We start from the raw sequence: 21093 nt of genomic DNA on the forward strand, positions 1-21093 counted from the left end.
CAAGTGCAGGGAAAAGCCCTAGTAGAAAATGTCATGTATATTTAAGCAGGGTACCAAGGAAGTGTGTGGGAAGCCTGTACCTCCAAACAGACAGATTCCCCTCCCTTTTTAAAAGAACTTATGGAGCCCCTTGCTCCTCCCACCCCACCTGGAGCTGTGCTGGGCCTGCAGGTCTATGGTGAGCTGCGGACACGGGTCTCCCTTCTGCAGGATGGAGTTTGTTAAAGTTGTCCAGAATAAGGCCTACTTCTACAGTGACATTTAGAAAATGACAACAGGGTAAAATTCATTACTATGACTAGAAACACTGGGTAATCCAGGATAAAAATACGTACAACACACCCAAATACAGGACAATAGTTTGTGTAACCAATAAAAACATCATTTGTCAGATTACTTATGCTTGTATAGAAGGAGATACAAGTTTGTATAGCTTATGCTCATGAACTCCCAAAGTATGGTGTGAAGGTCGGCCTAACAAATTACTCTGATCGTGCTGGTGTGCTGCTGGCCCACAGTCTTCTCAATAGGACAAGATCTGTGAAGGCCAAGGGCAGGTGACTGGAGATGAATGCAGTGGGCAAAGCACTGATGGTCAACCTGGTGCCTTCACCTGCTCTTTGGATGCAGGGCTTCACCTGCTCTTTGGAAATATAGTTTTGTGGGCCCTGAAGGGAGCTGTGGATAGAGGCCTGTCTCTCCCTCACAATGCCCAGTGATTCCCTGATTTGATTCAGAAAGTGAGGAATTCAATGCGGATGGACATGGGAAGCACATCATGGGTCAGAACATGGCAGATCACGTGTGTTACCTAATGGAGCAAGATGATGCTCACAAGAAACAATTCTCTCAATACGGAAAGAACAATGTAACTGCAGACATGATCAGGGAGATGTGTAAGAAAGCTTATGCTGCTATACAAGAGAATTTAAGAAAAGAAGCCTAAGAAAGAAGTTAAAAAGAAGAGGTAGAACCATCTCAAAATGCCTCTTGCCCAAAGGGAAAATCATGTAGCTCAGAAGAAGGTAACCTTCCTCAGGACTCAGGAACTGGCTGCTGAGAGTTCTTGAAACCACACCACAATTTTCTATGAAGATTTTTCATATAAAGACAATAATAAACTTGACCAGGCAGCTAAAAAAATAATTTATGGGCCACCACGATGAGAAAGGAAACCCTAGGTTATGTCCGAAGGCTTCTTCTGGTCCTGATTTCATAACACTGGTTGAGATTTTATTGATCAAGCAAGAAAAATAATTAAAAGGGCCAGGTTTTATGTAGCTGAAACCAACCTCCAACACAACTTCATTCCATTGAAGCTTTAGCCTCCAGTCCCCTCCAAAATCATAGAAATACTTGACTTGGAGTGGTAAACTCACAACACAGTGCACAGATGATGTGTATGGAATTGTGCGCCTGAAACCAGTATAATTTTGTTAACCAGTGTCACCCCAATAAATTCAATAAAAAGGAAAAAATTAAAGATGTAGTTTGAAAGCTGTAAAATCAGACCATAAATTTCTCATTTCTTTTTTATTATGCATTATAAGGCAAGAAGTACACAGGAAGGCTGGCTCAGTGATTTTTCCACTCCCCAGTTTTTTTTTGCCTGTGGCATTTCTGACATTCTCAGATCTTTTAAAGCTCTTTATTTACTCTTTTTCTTCTTCTTTTGATTATAGAATAGCAAACAGTCCTAGAAAGCTTGGTCCCGGTGCGTGATGATGGAAGAGCTCTGCCCTAGAGCACCAGGCTGGCCTTGCTAGAGCAGCCGCACTGCGGGAGCTTGGGAAGCGAAATGGGACGATCTCTCTCAGACTGGACCTGGGGATCATTCTGTTTAAAAGGACAGCTGTCCTTTAATATTCATTGAGTGGCCACCATGTTCCAAGAGCCACATGAAGTACATATGTGATATGACATTTAAAAAAGAAGAGACTAATTTTAATAGGAACCAGTTACTACTGATACTTGACTTGATGACTGTATAGAAAAGGGTAGAAGGGATTCCGGGTGTTTTTCACTTTTGCTGAGAAAAATGCTAGGTGGCTTGCCAAGATGGTGATCCTGAAAATCCATTTACAATATTCAATTAACAATAATTAAGGCACTCAGTGGGAAGCTCCTGACTGACTTGCTAAATAGCAAAAATTGGTACTTAGCATTCCCAGTGGGTCAGAGAAAAGATAATAAGTACCCAAAATGTAAAGACAATCGAAATGAAACCAATTATGATCAAATTATATTACTCAAATAGAAACACAAGTTGAATCAGGAATATTTAAGTTTTTGACGAGAAATATTAAAAAGAGATATAATAACATTTTAGCCATTAATTGATCGTCTAATCTACTTTAGTTCTGGAAAGGGAGCTGGTTTATAAGCTTTCAAGTTACATATGTTGATAAGGGACCACAGTCTATTATAACAACCTCATATTTTTAGGAGCTGGTAAAGGCTAATTTTCCGTTAATATAGTTAATAATGGACCCTAATTGATTCTATTACCAATAGTCTTGAAAAGACAGCTAGTCTTTCTGTCCATCTTTTCCCAATCACATAATCACACACATGAATGCTAATTTGATTTCTATGTTCAACTTTAGTAATTTTAAACTATCCCTCCCCCAACTAATTTTCTATGGTAGTAAAACAAGGATTCTTATTTTTAAACTTCCTTGTAGAGTAGTCCCCTTATCTTCTGGGATACATTCAGAGCCTCCCAGTGGATGCCTGAAACCACAGATAACACTGGACCTTGAATATACGATGTGCTTTTCCTATGCACACATACATACCTGTGATAATGTCTGATTTAACAATTAGGCACACTAAGAAATGAGCAATAACTAAAAATAAAGTAGAACAATTATAATAATATTCTGTAATGAAACTTAGGTGAATGTGGTCTTTCTCAAAACATCTAGTTGCACTGTGCTCACCCTTCTTCCTGTGATGAGCAGAGATGAGAAAACTCTTATGTGATGAAAGGAAGGGAGGTGAGTGACACAGGCATTGGGACCTGGCACTAGGCTGTCACTGACTTATGGACAACAAGTAACAAGCACTTCGCAGTTTCTCTTTAGCATATCCAAATTGCCTGCATCACTACTCTCGCATTCTGGGGCTCTTGTTAAGTAAACAAGAGTGACTTGAACACAAGCACTGCAGGCCTGCAAGTCAAGCCCATAACTAAGACGGCTCCTCAGTGACTAGGGCGGGAGTGCACCCAGTGTGGCGACGTGATTCGAGTTCTGGACAGGACAAAGAGGGACTCGTGCGATTTCATCACACTACTCAGGCTGGAATGCAATGTAAAACTAATGAATTGTTCATCTTTGGAAATTTCCATTTCATATTTTCAGGCTGTGGTTGACTGCAGGTAACTGAAGCCGAGGAAAGGAAAACAGCAGCTAAGAGGGTATTAAGGCAGTTTTTCCTCACCTACTGTTATAATACTATAGTTCACATTTCCATCAATTTTCCCTCTTTCATATGTTTGAAATCGTACAATCAACTTCAAATTTACAATAATTCTGCAAGATCTAATTAAGTGTGTGTAAAGGGTTGCCTGTATATGCTTGTAATGCAGTGCACCTAAATCATGGAGGACATTAGATGTAATATAATCCAACCTCTCCACTCCTATGTGAATATGTACGTATCCGCATTCTAAATTCACTGTCATTTAAGTCTGAAAACCTAACCTATCCTGATTTCTGGCAAGGAAAAACAATTAGTGTGTTCACCATTAATCATGAAAGCATTAGTGAAAGTTCTCTTTCACATCCTTTGGTCTACTCTTCCGTACGTCCAAACCTCTGTCAGCTCAATTAAACCTTTGCTTTTTAAAACTTTATAAGCCTATTTGAGCAAAATCCTCATATTTATTATCAGAAAGCTAAGCTCAATGAATCCTTTCATATGAAAACTCTGAGAAAGGCATAAATCATGGCTATCATGCATATGTAAACATATATGTTCCTGTGTATATGTTACACATATATGTGTAAGTGTGTATATAAATATATAAAAACGTGTATACAGTATATGTAACTGATTTTCAAAAACTTGGTCATACTTTTCTGTGGCCTGCTTTTTTCCTTAATATGTTGTAAATATCTTTCCATTCCAATGAACATATATCAATTTTACCAATTAATGGCAGCATAATAGTATGGATGTATTGCAATAATTTACCTCATTTCCTTAATCCTCTGTTGTTCAGCATTTAGGTTCTTCCAGTTTGGTTGTACCTTCATCTTTACAGACTTGTCTAATTGTTTTCTTGGGATGAATTTCTGCAGGTCATATATTTAAACCTTTAAATACATATTGACAATTTACCTTCCAGGAAGGTAATTTACCACCAGGGAGGTGGCTTCATTTTGCATTGCCAAGGGCAGGGCAGGAAAGTATCAGGTGACTCTCCTGCAGGAGGACTCTGGTTTTCCCTTATCTCATAGATGGAAAGAGGTATCCTGATGCTGTCTGTGTTCTTCAGTTACTAGTAAGGTTGAAAATGCTTCAGTATGATGATTGGTCATTTTTTGCCTATAAATTCCCAGGTGATGTCCTTAGTCCATGTTTATATAGTAAGAATACTGACCCTTTGTCAGTCATATCTACAGTCTTGCAAATGCTTTGTCCAGCCTGTATTTGTCTTTTAAATTTGTTCATGGTATTTCTTTCTGGCTAGTTTTGCATGCTTGTTTTAAAACATAAATATTAGAATCAGTTTTTAACAAATTTCAAAAAATAAATCCATTTTGGAGACTGAGAGGAATATTGGCAATTTTAAAAAACAGCTTGTAAGTGGCTATGATTTTCAGTGTGGATTCCGGAATACAGAAGCTGTCCTGGACGTTCTTTCCTTATGGACGTCTTCCATGTGAAAGCACGAAGCTGGCCATTGTGGGGCGATTTGGATGTTTACTCCTGACCCCTGTCTTCACTTCTGTGTGAAACAAACAAAACAACTACACACAGTTGGATGCAAGTGCACATAAGAGGGTAGGAGAGCGGTGGCTTTGGGGTTCAGAGTTTGAAAGACAGTGGCGGTTGCACGGAACCTGTGGGGAGATGATCAGTTGTTGCCTTGGTGGCCAGACTGCTTTAATTCGGGGATTAGTTGAACGTGCCGCCTTCAGTTACATCCTGTGTCTCCTTCAGGACATTTATCTATTCTGATCCAGTCATGAACTCTCATTTGGAGCAGAGTACCAACTTGGTCCTATTAATTCCGGCCATCAAGATTTTTTTTCATTCAGATAAAAGCATTGACCTGATCTCACGTATTTTACTAGGGAGAACGTCTGCCGACCTCTAAGATTTCCATCAAAATCATAGTTTGCCAAGGTGTAAGCTGACCACATCCTTTATAGGCATGAGGATCGGCCAGCTGGCAAGGCCTCGCCGCCGCTCTCTCCAGGCAATCAGCCAACAGCCCAGCACTCCCAGCAAGATTCATGCCCACTGCAACATTTATTTTTTTTTTTTTTGAGGTGTTAGCTGCATTCTGTTAATTGGGACCTTTTGCAAAGTCTTTCAGGCACTTTGCAGTGCCTGTTCTCCCATCAATTTCTGCTGAAAATTTATTGTTCTGTCACATGTGTCTTCAGCAAGAAATCCGTAAAACAACTGAAGTTGATTTTTTTTTTACCTAACTCAGTGTTGCAGAAATGAGGCAGAGGAACTGTCAGTCATTTCTAAGGATGACAATTTTCACTGCTTGACAATCTTAAATATAAAATTCTAGTTATTTGGTGAGGTGCCTGTGTACAGCCCATCCCCTAGATGAGAAGTGTGGCAGAGCAGGTTTAGAGTCCTTTGCTTAGGCATGATAATTTAGGGAAATAGTTAGCTCATCAAAATTGGCTGGGCGCCCTGTTTTCATATTATCCAGACAGAAGTCACTGAACCACAACTTTGCTGCTTAGAAACAGACACTAAAAGGCAGGGAGGGAGGGAGGGAACTATGAATAGTTAGCCAGTTACCATATTCAATCTTGAAGTGTACTTTACACTCAAGGATAAACTGATACATGTTAAATTATGACTGAAGAAATGTCGGGAAGAGCACTCAAGAGATCTGCTGGCTGCACACTGCTCTTGCCCAGTCAGGTGACTTTAAGCAAGTCACTAAGGCTCTCTGAATCTGAGCTTCTTCACATGCAACCAAGAGAGTCCGCACTGATGGCCTCTAAATTCTAAAGCTCTATGTTTTAGGGACTTCCTTTAAAGAGCCACAGTAATAATTCCATGTTTGGGTATACTCTACTTTTAAAAAGTCATTCTTCAAAACTATGAACTTACCATCCATTAAGCAATTGCTAACATACTTGGTTTAGTTCAGAGCATACCTTGTCTCACCTTAAGAAGTTCATGGGCTCAAAATGGGTGAATAAAGTCAAGGCACAAATACCCATCAGATAAGGTCACAGAGGCCCAGGGTGCTGTGGGGTTTGGAAAACTAGATGTGATCCCTCCCACATCCTTCGTGCTGAGACTCAGACTCCCTGGTATCTGGTTGGAGACTGTGCATGGCGCAGCTGGCATTTGATGAGAACCTTGAATGAACACAAGATTTACAAAGAGGGAGCTGAAGTGGAGGAAATTCTAGGCAGAGAGAGTAGAATAAACATAGATGCAGATACGAGATACTTCATACAATATTTAAAGAATTCCTAAACCCAAACACCTAGAGAAAACAAATCCAATTTGTTTACAATCCAAATTAAGGTATTATTTACCTTTCCCACAAATATTGGTACTTACTGAATGTCCATTCTGTAGGTCACACTATTCTTGGTGCTATAGGACATCCAGAGATGACTGTGGAAGTTCAAATATAAGTTTAAACTAGGCTTTTAAAAAAGTAAAAGAAATATATGCATGTTTTGTACAAAATAAGGAAGACAGAAGAGGACAAAGAGCTAAATTAAAAATTATATACCTGCCCTGGCTGGTGTAGCTCAGTGGATTGAGCGTGGGCTGTGAACCAAAGTGTCGCAGGTTCGATTCCCAGCCAGGGTACATGCCTGGGTTGCAGGCCATTACCCCCAGCAACTGACCTCTCTCTCTCCCTCTCTCTCTCTCCCTCCCTTCCCTCTCTAAAAATAAATAAATAAAATCTTAAAAAAAAAGAAAAAGAAAAAAGTCACAAATTAGTTAAAAAAATTATATACCTTATTTAAGTTTATAGACTTTGAAGGTAATATATCATCTAGCACACAGACTCAAAGATATAAATTTGGATAAGTACAGAAGCAATCACTGATTAGCCTAAGGTAACATTTAACTTGATCTTTCAGTGAAAAGGCATTAGAAAAAGGAATCTAAAAAAACACCTGTTTAGATGCATTGGAATCAACAATTACATTCTTCATGGAGTGAGCAGTTTTCAGGCCTTTGTGCCAATGAGATGCAAGAGAACTTAACATTTTTATTACTATAATCAAGAACATTTAAGGGGGCCAGAAGCAAACATTCTTACCTACTTCTTAATCTTGGAGAGGAGGCCAGTCCCTTAAACTACTCACTTCATTAGCATAGGCTGCGACTGGAGGAGGGGATACTCTGTAGGATTCCTTCCTTGACACCATTCTTTAAGAATTCTGGGCTCTAGACTTTAGAGTAAAAGAAAAAAGAGAATTAGTCACAAACATGTGACCCAAGAAGTCTCAGGCAGTGAATCTGATTGGCTGAGAGCTGGAAAAAGCAAGGTGGTACCTCCACACATCCTCTGTTCTATGGGTTAGTTCTAAGCCAGTATATCTGCACAACTCCAGGGGGCGTCATACACAGAGACAGTGATGGGAATGTCAAATGCGAAAGCTTGTCTTCACTCCTGGTTGCCCCCTCTACAGCCACGTTCCTAATAATAATAATAATAATAATAATAATAATAACAGCTAACATATCTACTGAGTGCTATGTGCCAAGTGCCATGCATTTTACGTGCAAATCCCATCAATTCCTTGCAGCTGCACCATGAGCAGCTAATGCTGATATCACCATTTTGTAGGTGGTGAGTGACCATACAATAAATTTATTATCCCATCTGGGGCACTTCTGAGAGAGAAAGAAGTGCTATTACTAATGACAGTGGGGCGACAGGCGTCAACCAGGAGCGACTCAGGTGAGCAGAGCATGCGGTCACTCTGCAGATAAGGATGCTCAGGTGCAGAGTGCTAGCTTGTGCAAGATCAAGGATACTTCGCAGAGTCAGCCTCAGAGTTCTTCCACTGCACAGCTTTCATCTTTGTGCCAGGGCTTCCTGAACGTTGGTGTTATTATCTGTAAAATGGAGCTAATAGAACCTACTTTAGGAAGTGATCTAAAGATTTAATTTTGGCAAAGTACCTAAACCACGGGTAGGAGCTCAAAGTGCTAGTCAATCAGCCTCAGTTCCCTTCTTTACAGTCAGGCCTCTGAGTGAGCTTAGCAAGCCCCTTCACTCCGCTGGCCCTCCATTGCATCGTTCATACAAGAATAGGATCGGATGAAGGGCAGAACATTCTCTTGGCTTTCCTTCTTCTCTGGTCCTTTGGAATCCATCCACATTCACTTGCATACAAGGAATACCCCTCTCTTCTGCCTATAGTTCAGAGAAATGGCTCCTTCAGGCTTACTCTCATTGTCTAGTGTTTTCTCTTGGACGTTGAAAATGGTGGATGTGGGAAGCCTTTTCTCTCCCCTCTTCCAGTCTTTCCATTGCCTTTTGCTTGTGCTGGAGCTTCTTATGTAGATCGCTCCTCAAGAGGGGGGAGAGTACTGGGGAGCAGGCGGACATGCCGGACGAGGGATCCCATCTGGATCTGGCTGGAATTTTTTCCCTTTCAGCATCACACCTATCATCTTGTCCTTTCCTGACATCACAAAAATGTCTGTACAAGGAAAACTGTGAATTTGGAGATCACACAGAGTTGTGGTCTGAGATGGTCCCCTGTGATCACAGATCCCACGGCAGTGTGGCCTCCAGAACAGGCAAGGACACCCTGCTGCACTCTTTCCTTCCCTTCCACCCTCCTCTCTCGCTTCCTTTTTTTAACGATATTAGCTGAGTACCAACCATGTTGTATATCAGGAACTAGGCTAGGCTCTAAGGGTTGAATTAAATAAAAAATAGACATTGTCTCTGCCTTCACGGAGCTTCTCACCTTACACAGCAGTGAGAGATGTTAATCTAATAACCCCAGAGGCCGGGCCTCTGAGGAACGCCACGGAGGAGGACGCACGGTGCCGTGGAGAGGTCTGACCCAGTTAGGGAGGCCCGGCAAGGTCTCCCTGAGGAAGTGAGGAGGCTCGGGGGCCCAGACGGAAAGGATGAGTCGGCATTCCGGGCAGAGGAAGCAGCTTGTGTAAAAGCCCTGAGGTGAGAGGAAGCTTGGTGGGTTTGAAGAACTGAAAAAGGTCAGAGTGTCTGGAGCCTTGAGAATAAGGGGGGAGGGGGCAGGATGGGGCTGCAGAGGGAGGAGAGCCCGGACCACACCCAGCCCTATATGGCTTTGTAAGTGTTAGGGCTTCTCCTAAAAGCCAGAGAGAACTTCTACAAGTATGCGTAGCAGGAAGGGTGAAGGATCAATTAAAAGGAAATTACCACTCCAGGAAAGTGGATTTAAATGAGGCAAGAAATGAGGGGAGGAAATAATAGGGAATAGTGGTAGCTCATGGTTATGGAGCGCATTGCTGTGAACCAAGTATTGTCCTATGAACTTCGTCTCATTGATCCTCACACAGCCCTATGGACCAAAATGCCATTGTCCCCCTCTTTGCACAGAAGAAGAGACTGAGACACAGAATAAATGGGCCAACGTTGGTTGGCTAGTAAGTGCTGGAACCAGGCAGGGACCTGGGCAGTCCATCTCTAGAGCTCCCTGCTTAATTCACTACAGTGGAGGCTTCTTCCTGCCCTTGGGCCAAACAAGAAATGGGGTGGTGGCTTGCTCCAGGCTAGTGGCTGTGGACAGACCCATGAGCTATTAAGTGGTAAGGACTGACAAGACTCAGATTGGCAGCTGGGGTGAGGGTGAGTCCCTAGTTTCTCTGTGGGTAAGAAGCTGGGAGGGAGGGCAGCTTAGGATGTTAGAGAGCCAGGGAGGGGCCAGGTGTGTGGTGGAAAGCAATGTTGGTTCTGGCTACTTCTTTACAGCCCTGGATCTACGGGAAAGAAGACAGCTTTGACAACCCAGTGTGAACATTCATGTTTGGGGGTTCTGGGGGTTTTGTTTTTTTTGTTTTTTGCTTTCTTTTCTTCTTTCTGGAAATTCTATAAGTTCTGCTAAGAACTAACCACTTTAGTTCTCTTCTTTTAAAAAGTAGACCTGTGCCATTTCTTTTCCTGCTTTATTTATTTATACAACTTGATGTTTAATTCTTTTCGTTTCTTAAGGTTTTACTTTCACTCTGACTACATTCCTAGAAATTCTGTCTGAAGGTTACTTGGACTCCCAGGCTCACTGATTTATTTTTTTCCTCTTCTCAGGGTTAATCTGAGCAAATAGCCAGTTTTCCAGCTTCCAAACACTTTATCTTCTGCCAACAACTGACATTCTTAATTCTGACATTGGTCAGCTTTGAGTTTTGGAAAGTATACATTGCTTTATTTCAACACTGTGCTTTAGGTATCTGCATGTTAGCATTTCTTAAGTAACACAGACTGTACTCATCTGTAGCTGCCACTAAAAGACATTTTTAAATATACAGTTACTACATTCTTGCCTCAAGATAATTTTTGGAAAACTTGCTAAAGAACAATCTCACAAGCTTCCAGTTCAAACCAGTGAACTTCAGAGCCCAGCCTGGCAGAGCTGTTCACCCTGTGCACAGGCACACATGGAGTTTTAAAAAGGGAGATGAAGGCATGGACTACTGCAAAATTTATTCAAAATTTAAAATATATCACCATAGAGACAGCTCTAACAAATTAGGCAGAATTTTAATTCTAACTCTGGAGAGTGCATTGGCTAAGCTATTTCCCCCTAATGATCCCACAAAATCAGCAAAGACTCCATTTACGCTTCTTTGTCAAATGCATTTTGAAATGGAGCTTGGTCGTGCCGTCATCAATTTGTGCCACGATTATTTGCCCTTGACTCTGTGCCAGAGGTGGTGTCAGGGGGCACAGTAATGTTCTAGGAGGGCATAAGCTCCATCTGAAAAGTCAATCTTGGGGAGAAATTGGAACTAAAGACACAATTACGTGACTGAGTTTCTGGAGCAAGAGAGCTTAAAGCTGAGACATAAAGGATGAGTAGAAGTTATCCAGAAGAAGAGAAAAAGAAAAGGGAGTTCTAGGCAGAGGGAGTAGCATATTTAATGACTCAGAGGTGAGCAAGAACGTAGGGCATTAAAACATTGCAAGTTCAGAGGGGCTGGATCTTAGAATGCAAGTGGGTGGTTGGTGAATAGACAAGGTCAGGAAGAGTGTTGTAACCATGGTGAGGAATTTGAAATTTACCCTGAGGGTAGTGGGGAAGCCATTGAAAGGGTTAGATTGAGAAGCTGATGTAATGACACAGAGAACTTGGGGGTCTGAGCTAGGATAGCAGCTGAAGGGGCATAATGGAAGGATAACTGGAAGGTTGACCTTAGAAGATCAGCAAAGGGAAGGTGACCAGACGACTTCCAAGTCTCCAGCTTGGCCACCTAGATGGATGACAGAGCCATCTCCTGAGACAGAGAAAACACAAGGGGAGACAGGTTTCAACATGCCAAGGTTGGTGTGCCTGCGGGATACCCAAAGTAGACAAATGTTAGTTAGTTGGTTAGTTAGTAGTTAGTTGAGAGATTGGAGCTAAAGATATAGACGTGGTAACTGAAGACAGATGAGAGTGCCCAAGATGAGGTGTCCAGTGAGTTTAGCAAAATGGAGGTCACTCGTGATTGGAGGGGCAAGTTTGGGAGGATGGTGGAGGCAGGAGCCAATTTACAGAGTGAGCATGGGAGAGGAGCAGGTAACAGGCAGTGTAGACAACTCTTTCTAGAAGTTTTCTGGAAAGGAAGAAGAGGGTTAGGGGCAGCTGCTAGAGGGTGGTTTAAAACCTCGGGTGATTGTGGTTAATTTAAATCTCAAAGACAAAACCTCAAGAGGGAGGGAAGGGCTGAGGGTTCAGCAAAGAGAGGCAGGTCCTGGAGGAGCTAGGGATGGCTTCCAGGGACAGGGTGGGGTGGTGGTGGGGGGCGGGGTGGGGGGGGAGGAAGTGTAAAGGGTGGGTGTGGTGCTGGAAAGATTAGAGGCTCTGCTTGGGGATGAGTTAAAGATATTCTCATTGAGATTTTATTTATTTTTTAGTGGAAGGCAAGATACTCCGCTAAGTATGAAGGGACAATCTGAAGGATGGAAGGTAAAAGAAAATGTAGGTTTTCTTTAAAGAGAAAAACTAGTGTTTCTTAATAGATAAAAAATACATGCCATGATTTTTTTAAATCCAAGAGTTAAACAGTAAAATGTAAGTCTGGGCTCCACCCCAGCAGCCCAGACCTGGAGCCCTTCTCTCTGGAGAAAAGCACAGTGGCTGCCTCTTGTACATCCTTTCAGAGATATTCTACGCCCTGTCCTGAACCAAGCTTTTTCTCTTAACATCGTGTCCTGAAGATGGTTTCACATTGGCACAAATAAATCTACCCTACTATGAAGCATATTTTATTTAACCTGTTCTTGTACATACTTTCCAGCTCACACGTGAGAGTGGGTGTTCGTGCAGGAACAACGTGCGGCGTGGCATCGCCTTCTGAAGAGGTCCACACTGTGTTCTGTCACTTTACACTGTGGTAGACCCCCGCGTTGTGCCAATGTCATTTATGAGTGAATTACCCTATCTGATCTGCAAAAGATGAAATCTTCTGTTTGCTTTGGATTTTTCAAATTGTGAGGAGGAGAATTATTTCATGTGTTTAGAAACCAATCTAATCTCTTTTCCTATGAACTGCCTGTTCATGTCTGTGATGGTTCAGGGTATAGGTCAACTCGACTGGCCCAGGTGCCCAGATTAAACAGTCTTCTGGGCGTGTCTGTGAGGGTGCTTCCCAATGAGACCAGCATTTGAATTGGTGGGCTCAGTAAAGTAGATGGCTTCCCCCATATGGATGGGCACCATCTAATTCACTGAGGGCTTGAATAGAACAAAAGGCAGAGGAAGGAGGAATTTGCCCTTTTCTAGCCTCACTGCTTGATCTGAGACACCTCACCTCATCTTCTTCTGCCCAGAACTGGGTTTTGCACCATCAGCGCCCCTGGTCCTCAAGCCCCCAGATGTGCACTGAAGGACACCACCAGCTCTCCTGGGTATCCAGCGTGCAGACAACAGAGTGAGTGACTTCTCAGTCTCCACAGTCATGTGAGTCAATCCCTCATAACACAGCTCTTTCTACAGGTCCATATACATATCCTATTGGTTCTATTTATCTGGAGAACCACGACTGATACCATGTCCTTGTCCATTTTCTGTGGGGCTGTTGGTCTTTTTGCTATTGATTTGAAGAGTGGAGAAGGTTTGAAGTAGCCTTCATGGAAGAGAGGGAAGGGCTGAAGAGGGCCGGCGTTGGAGAAGCTCTAAGCTTCTCCCTGTCTGCAGCAGGAGCTAAGTACAGAGCTCTGCAGGCATTCCTTGAATTGAAAAGATTTTTCCTGAGTTCTCTGTTTGCAGTTCTGGCCTGTGACTTCTTTCTCTAAAAGGTTTATAATTCCCTGAGGCCCCAGCAGACCGTCAGGCCTGCAGTCAGAGAAGGAAGGAAGGAAGGCCCCATTCTTTGAGTTCCCATTGTGGCCTGTGAGTGGGTGGGGAGAAGCTGCCCGAATCCCTGAGTCAGCCCCCGGAAGGGACTTGGGGGCCTCCTTGCAGAGCCTCGGTGTTTACTTGGGGCACCAGTTCCTGCACCAGAGCTAAAGAGTGCACTGCACAGCTGATGCTGTGGTGGCCATCCTCCTTCTGGAGGTTGCTCTTGATGCTGCCTGCCCCCATTGTCCTTCACACAAAGAAGGTCACACAGCTGTCAGCCACTGTCCTGGTCCACATGGAGTCCTAGGCCCAAGAGCCAGAAGGCAGGGTGCTGAGGAAGCTGAAGATGCAGGATGGGGCTGGGGCTTCCCTCCTGCTCTTTTGCATTTCCCTGAGTCCCACAGCGCAGGCCCTGGACAGTGTGAGGAGCCCAGTTATCCCCTAAACTCCTCAATGGGGAGCCAAGAAAATACCTTTTCCCAGGGCAGAACTCGGAGCTTCCTGCTACCCATGAACCCCCAAAGTGGTGTGACTTGTTTTGAAAACTGTCTTATCACAACATACAAGTCACACAGTTAAAAATGACCTAAGTAGTAAAAGAAATTGTTCTCAGCCTGAAAGCATCTGCATACTAGGTGGGATATCTAGGCAGATTGCCCCAAGCCTCATCACACATTCTAATAATTTTTTAGCACATGTGATACACCAGGTACTTAACTAAGGGCTTTACAGGCTGTGGCCCTTACAACAGCCTTATAAGGAAGTGACGAAAATGAGGCTTAGGAAGGGTTAAGTAACTTTTCCTAAATCACAGGGCAAGTGGCAAGGCAGGCATTTGAACTTAGCTCTGTGTAACGCAGAAATTTGTAAACGTAGCGTTAGACTACTGCTTTGTGCGCCCCTCATGGACCCCCAAACAATGTAGCTGTGGCCAGGGAAGTCCTTACTGACTTGCAAGGACCCTCACAATTCTCAATGCTCTTCAGACTCCTCTTTTCCTAAAACAGAGGCCCGCCTAGGAGTTCCACTCCAGAAGACTGGGACTCATCACAGGTTGTCAAAACCAGACCCCTCTCATTAAGCAGGCGCTGTGTCTGAGTCCAGCCGAGCCTCTCTGACCAGTGACTAGATGAAGGGCTGGCGGTGCATGGATGATTTGCGTACACTACTGAAATAATTACGAAAAGGGGTCGTCTCATTACAGCTCCTAATATCCAAATGCAATGGGCCATCTAGCATTTTGCAGTGAAATTTTCATAACCATTTACTGTAGATTCCCCTTCTTGCATTAAAAACAAATTTTTGTCCTCCTTTGCTTGAGAGTGGAGGGTTAGCTGGGAGCCTGGCATCCGAGGAGCTTTGACTGTGAGTTAACTAACAGGTGCTGGGTGCAGACCCACAACTAGAATCCACAGGGGCAGATTATTTTCTTTTTCAACTCTCTTGATGCCCGAGGTGCTAAACATGTCACTCTGTAACAGCTGAAAAGGAAATTGAACACAAAGGAAAAAATGACACACCCCTTAACCCATTGCTTGAAAAGAAAAACATTCAAAACATGTGGACTGTGGAAGTCCCCCCACTTTTTTTTTTAACTTTACTTCATAAGGGTTATTCATGAAAGGTCTCACTGAAATTTTTTTTTAAAGCTTTCACTTTTATCGTTTAGGTCGATGCTGACATGAAAGTACTACCTTTCTTTCTAACACATACTCTTTCCAGGGACATTTATGGGGACAGAACCACATAGAAATGGGAACATGCTCATATGAGCAGAAATTACTATAGTTCATTAACTCCTCAAAAGATAAACAATTTTTGTAAAATCTTTCCAATATCCATTATCCCTTTGTCTGTAGAGTCCAACATTCTTTCAAAATTTCTCAAGCTATAAGTAGTACATAGCTTCTGAAATGCAAACAAATAAAGTAAAAGCCAAAATAGTACTCTGATATTCAATTCCTAAGCCCTTACCGTGAAAGCTTTCTTCAGGGTGGGGAGAAGTGAGGCTTTTTTTCCACAGGCAGTGCAAGTGACTGCAATCGTTTTTAGTTCCTAATAAAGAAAAGTACAGCCAATGGAAATGGCCCAAAATAAGTTAGTGTGGAAACCAGCTTTTTAAATTGGTGTAGTTGGAATTGAAAAGGATGAGTACTTTTTTTAAAGCAATCATGAATGGGATTGTTTTCTTAGTTCCCCCTCCTGATAGTTCCTTATTGGTGTATAAAAATGCAGCTGATTTCTGGATATTTATTTTGTATCCTGATACTTTACTAAATTTATTTCTCAGCTCTAGTCATTTTTTTTGGTGGAACCTTTAGTGTTCTCTATATACATTATCACTTCATCTGCAAATAATGACAGTTTTTCTTCTTCCTCTCCAATTTGGATGCCTTTTATTTCTTCTTCTTGCCTGATAACTGTGGCCAGGACCTCCAGTACTATTTGAATAACAGTGGTGAAAGCAGACATCCCTGTCTAGTTCACTATCTTAAGGGAAATTTAACTGAAGATGTAAAAAACTTAACCTGTACTTAGAAAATTATAAGACACTAAAGAAAGAAACGGAGAAGAAGATACAAATAAGTGGAAGCATATACTGTGTTCATGGATAGGAAGAATTAACATCATTAAAATGTTCATACTACCCAAAGCAATCTATAGATTCAACACAATTGCTATCAAGATACCAATAGTGTATTTCACAGTACTAAAACAACATTCCAAAATTTTATACGGAACAACAAAAGACCCTGATTAGCCACAGCAATCTTGAGAAAGAACAAAGTGGGAAGAATCACGCTACCTGATATCAAACTATACTAAAAGCACATAGTAATCACAACAGCATGGTACTGGCATAAGAATAGACACATAGATCAAGGGAACACAATAGAGAGACCAGAAAAAAAAACCCATGCCTTACAGTCAACTAATATTTGACAAAGGAGGCAAAAACATACAAGGCAGTAAATATAGTCTATTTAAAATAAAGGTGTTGAGAAAATGAGCCAGATACACGCAACAAATGAAACTAAACATTCTTACACCATACACAAAAATAAACTAGAAATGAATCAAAAACTTAAATGTAAGACTCAAAACCATAAAAATCCTAGAAGAAAACGTAGGCAGTAAAATCTCAGACATTTCTTGTAGCAATATTTTTTTCTGATATATCTCCCCAGGCAAGGGAAACAAAAGGAAAAATAAACAAATGGGACTACATCAAACTAAAAAGGTTTTGTATGGCAAAGGAAACCACTGGCAAAATCAAAAGACAACCCACAGAATGGGAGAACGTATTTGCCAATGATACATCTGATAAAGGGTTAATATTGAAGAACTTATAAAACACCACCAAAAACTCCCCAAACAATACAATTAAAAGGTGGGCAAAGGAGCTGAATAGACACTTCTCCAAAAAGGACATACAGATGACCAATGAACACATGAAAAGATGCTCAACGTCACTACTCATCAGATAAATGCAAATTAAAACCATAATGAGCTATCACCTCACACTTGTCAGAATGGTTATCATCAATAATTTGACAAACTACAAGTATTGGTGAGGATGTGGACAAAAGGGACCCTTTATGTACTGTTGGTGGGAACACAGGCTGGTGTAGCCACTGTGGAAAACAGTGTAGAATTACTTTAAAAAGTTAAAAAAATGGAACAGCCTTTTGACCCAGTAATTCCACTCCTGGGAATTAATGTGAAAAAAAACCCCAAACATTAATTCAAAAGAAAATATGCACCCCTATATTTATTGCAGTGTTGTTTACAATAGTCAAGATTTGGAAGGTTTCTGATGAAGGCAGAGATACAGATAAGGCTCACCTCTTTGCACAATGACATCAAAATTACAAATGAAATACAGAACAGCCATCACTCAGGAATGTGAGAAATGGAGTTGAATGGAAGTCTGACAATTACGGAATTGAAGAAACCACGTCCTTCCAGACTGGTAGGTGGGGTGTGGATGTGGAATGGGCTGGCCACACACCTACATGGGTAAAAATTCAGGAGGGATATCTCAGGACCAAGGAATCCCAGGCCCACACCAGGCCCCCCAGCCCAGGATCCCAGTGCCGAGAAGAGCCCACAACTTCTGGCTGTGAAAACCAGCAGGGATTGAGTTGGTGGAGGAGGCTGCTGGATCCCTAAGCAGTCCCTCTTGGGGAACCCACACACAGACCCACCGACTCAGACTTGCTCCCTCTGAGCTCCAGCACTGGGGTGTCAGCTTGAAGGGCACCAGTGATGTACAGGGAGAGATTGAATACCTGGCATTGGGGCAAGCAGAGACCATTGTCTCTATGCTAAGCCCTTCTCCCACAGAGCCGATATGCTGGTGCCATATCTGAGACCCCATCAACATGGCTAACACTGTGTGACCCACCTCGGAAATCCACAGAGACTCTTCTCCACCCAATTTATGGCCCACCCAAGCTGCTTCTCCATAAGAATGGCTGGTCTTGGCTCCTAAATCCTATCAAACAAGCCACAGCAGGCTTCAGTGAGTTGCAGCTGCAGCAAGATTAGAGTCACAGCTTGGCTTCACCTGGGAATCTTCAAGCCCAGCACAAGTAGTAGCCATCTCAGACTGTTTTACAGTTCAGACAGAGTGCCCCAGGTACAAAACAAACAAACAAACAAACAAACAAATAAAACAGGCAGGGGCTGACCTTGGCTTGAACCACCAAGGAAACCACAGGGCCAGCGCACCCAGGGGATAGCTACACCACCACATCAGAACACCACCACCCTGCCCCTGCACAGCTGATCCTCCATGAAGAGCAGAGGTTGGTGGTCAGCAGTCACAGCCAATCTTTGCAGCTGACTGGCCTGAGTAAATCCCTCCTATTTATCTGCCAACAGCAACCAAGCCTCACGTAAAAGACAAGGGTGTGTACTCAGCCCACATGAAGGGCACAACTCAAGTACCCAGCTTGGGTGATGGGGAGGCTGTGCCACTGGACCCTACAGAACACCTACTACATTAGGCCATGCTACCAAGACACTAAGTCAAAGCAGCTCAATCTAATACATAGAAACAAACAAATAGAGGCTGCCAAAATGAGGAGACAAAGAAACATGGCCCAAATGAAAGAACAGATAAAATCTCCAGAAAAAAGGGCTAAATGAAATGGAGATAAGCAATCTATCAGATGCAGAGTTCAAAACACTGTTTAGAAGGATGCTCAAGGAATCTAGTGAGGACCTCAGCAGCATAAAAAGATCCAGTCAGAAATGAAAGATACACTAATTGAAATAGAGAAAAATTTACAAGGAAACAACAGACTGGATGAAGTTGAAAATCAAATCAATGCTTTGGAACACAAAGAAGCAACAAGCAACCACTGAGAACAAGAAGAAAAAAAGAATCCAAAAAATTGAAGATAGTAGAAACAGCCTCTGGGACAACTTTAAGAGGTCCAACATTCACCTCATAGGGGTGCCAGATGGAAAAGAGAAAGAGCAAGAAATTGGAATTCTATCTGAAAATATAGTGAAAGAAAACTTCCCTAATTTGGTGCAAGAAATAACATGGAAGACCAGGAGGTGCAGAGAATCCCAATTATGATAGATGCAAACAGGCCCACTCCAAAACACATCATTATTAAAAGGCTAAAGTTGAAAGATAAAGAGAGAATCTCAAAAGCAAGAGAAAAGAAGTTACTGGAAGTAACTTCTGGAAGTAACTTAGTTACTGGAAGAGTGCCAGATGGGAGTGGGGAGGAGGAGAATGAGTGAAAAGGTGAGGGGATTAAGGATACAAATAGGGAGCTACTGAATAGCCATGGGGATATAAATTATAGTATGGGAAATGGAGTGGCCAAAAAATTATATGCATGATCCATGGACCCCCAATAATGGTGGAAGAATTGCCTGAGGTAGTAGGGGTGCTGGGTGGAGGGAGGCAAAGGGGTAAAAATCAGGATAACTGTAATAGCATAATCAGTAAAATATGATAATTAAAAAAAAGATTTGCAATTAGCCCAAGTGCCCATCAGTAGATGAGTGAATAAAAAAGCTGTGGTACATTACACAGTGGAATACTACTTGGCTGTAAAAAAAAAAAAAGAAGGAAATTTCACCCTTTGCAACAGCATGGATGGACTTGGAGAACATTGTGCTAAGTGAAATAAGCCAGTCAGAGAAAGACAAATACCATATGGTTTCATTCATATGTGGAATCTAATGAACAAATAAAGACAGACTCACAGATGGAGAGCAGGATGGCAGCTGGTGAGGGGTGTTGAGGGGTTGAAAGAATAGAACAAAAGACAAAACAAAAGAAAGGAAAAAACTCATGGACACAAACAACAGTGTGGTGATTACCAGGGGAGGGTGAGGTAGGGGAGGTGGAGGGAAGTATGGGGTGGATCAACCGTGATGGACAGAGACTCAACTTAGTGTGGTGAACACACAACACAGTGCACAGATGATGTGTTGGGGAACTGTGCACCTGAAACCTGTATAATTTGTTAACCAGTATCACCCCAATAAATTCAATTAAAAGGAAAAAAAATAAAAGGGTGAGTACTAATTTACAAATGGCAAGTCACACAGGAAGTTAAAATACGCCTAAGCTTCAGGAACACAGAGTAGTACCCACTAGTCGGTCCCTCCTAGAGCAAGACATCAGCGACTGCCCATGTGGGGTTCCTGTATTTGAGGAATACACTTCCTAGTGTCCTTGATTTTTTTTTTCTCTTAAGGCAGGTGAGTATATAGGGAGGGGAAAGCTAGGAAAGGGATACGGAGGAAGGAAAATACATTTCCGAGTTAGAGAAACTTCATGGTGTAAAATCCCAGTGGACATGAACTGAATTTCACTGGCAACTACACCCATGGTCAGAACAACTAAAGAAGGTCACTTCCAGAGGAAAATTCCAAGTTCTGGAGTGCTAGGATTAGAAACTAATGGCAACTCGCTTGAAGTTCTAAGAGATGGTCTTCAGTTCTCTTCCCTCCCTCATTTTCCAAAACCCTAGCCTCAGTCTTAAGCTAAATTATAATGTGATATTAAGAAAACCATGGCTGAGGAACATGTCTTCCACAAGAAAGGTATTACATTATGTTACAGAGAAGTCAATAGGGTCTTTGGAGAGCGGCCCAGGTACCCACCCTGACTCTTGGCTTACAAGCTGTAAGATACAGTCAAGTTCTGTGACCTCTCTGAGTTTTAGGATGCTCATCTGTGAAATAAGGGCCATAGAACTTACTGTGTGTAATTTTGAGGGGGACTGTAAAGAAGTCCATAAATACAAGCCTCTGGAGTCACACTGCCCAAATCCTCATTTTTCTCTGACCACTGTCCAGCTATGTAACCTCATGTAAATAACTAGCTTATATGTGC

General features: G+C 42.3%; 1 pseudogene; it reads left to right on the forward strand.

Annotated features, from left to right (window-relative positions):
- The first annotated feature begins 211 nt into the window (after positions 1 to 211).
- Positions 212 to 1070, forward strand: LOC123824958 (annotated as a pseudogene).
- The last annotated feature ends 20023 nt before the right edge of the window (positions 1071 to 21093 follow it).

The sequence above is a fragment of the Phyllostomus hastatus genome, unplaced genomic scaffold (assembly GCF_019186645.2).
Source record: "Phyllostomus hastatus isolate PE091 unplaced genomic scaffold, TTU_PhHast_1.1 phas_contig_58, whole genome shotgun sequence".
In the NCBI taxonomy this organism is placed as follows: Eukaryota; Metazoa; Chordata; class Mammalia; order Chiroptera; family Phyllostomidae; genus Phyllostomus; species Phyllostomus hastatus.